Source organism: Geospiza fortis, unplaced genomic scaffold, assembly GCF_000277835.1.
Source record: "Geospiza fortis unplaced genomic scaffold, GeoFor_1.0 scaffold61, whole genome shotgun sequence".
In the NCBI taxonomy this organism is placed as follows: Eukaryota; Metazoa; Chordata; class Aves; order Passeriformes; family Thraupidae; genus Geospiza; species Geospiza fortis.
Window position 1 is genome coordinate 1,114,607 of NW_005054430.1, and position 1,054 is coordinate 1,115,660.

Consider the following 1,054-nt stretch of genomic DNA (forward strand, 5'->3'; position numbering starts at 1 on the left):
TTTCCACCTGGAACAGCCCAGGAGCTCCATCCCTGAGGAGCAATTCCTGTCAGGAATTAATTGGAAGCAAAGGGAAGAGGGGGATGAGCCCAAATCCACGTGTCCAGAGCAGGGCTGGGTACTCACTCATGGATGAGCCTCTGCTTTGGGGTTATGGGACCATCCCAAAAAATTCCTGCTCCTCCATCTCTGGATTTCAGCTTATTCCTTTCCAGAGTTCATTTGGAAAAATCCCCCTCATCTCCATATGGATAAACCCACGATTGTTTCATTTTCCTCCCTGAAATCCTCTCTTTTTTTTTCCTATTTTTCCCTTTCCTTTTCTGCAGGAATATTTTTTCCTTCTCCCTTTTATTTGCATTTTTCTCTTCCCTCCTTTTTTTCCCTTCCCTATTTTCCTTCTTTTTTTTCCTTTTCCCCCTGCCAGCAACAAATCATTCCTCGAGGAATCAGCAGCCTCCCAATTTTTCTCAGAAGTGCCTCATTCCTGGAGCAGGAAACCGCCAAAATTACAGAGGAATTATGGCATTAATGGAATCTCATTAGCCCGGGCAATTTCCCAGCAAATGGGATCCATCCCAAACGTCAGCCAGGTCTTGGCAACCTCTGGAATCTCTGGAATCGCCTCCAGGAGGATCTGTGGACACTTCCAGAGCCATTCCCAGGGAAACGAGCGGTGGTGCCATCCTGTGGTGCCACCTTTGGGAGATTTTCCTTCCTTTATCCCAAAAAATCCCACCCTGGGTGGCTTCTCCCCATGCCACCCTATCCTTCATCCCTCTTTTATCCACTTTTCCCCTCATCCTCTTCCAGTAAAGAATTCCAGTTTTAATTGGCTCAAAATTGGGGGTTTTTTTCCCCCTTGTGAGCCAGAAATTCGAGTTCATTATCCATGAGAAATTATCCCGTGGTTTGTTAAAATCCAGGAAAACAGTATGAACATCCCTGGAAACCTCACTGAGCTGCGCCCACCAACATTTCCTGGGAGTTTGGGATTTATTTTCCCTGCTTAAGCCATCTAAAAATCCATTCAATTACTGGGGGAAAAAATACA

At 45.7% G+C, this 1,054-nt stretch overlaps 1 protein-coding gene across 1 annotated transcript in view; it reads left to right on the forward strand.

Annotated features, from left to right (window-relative positions):
• LOC102045590 (collagen alpha-1(VII) chain-like) overlaps nucleotides 1–1,054 on the forward strand; it is a 104,828-nt gene that overhangs the window by 63,544 nt on the left and 40,230 nt on the right.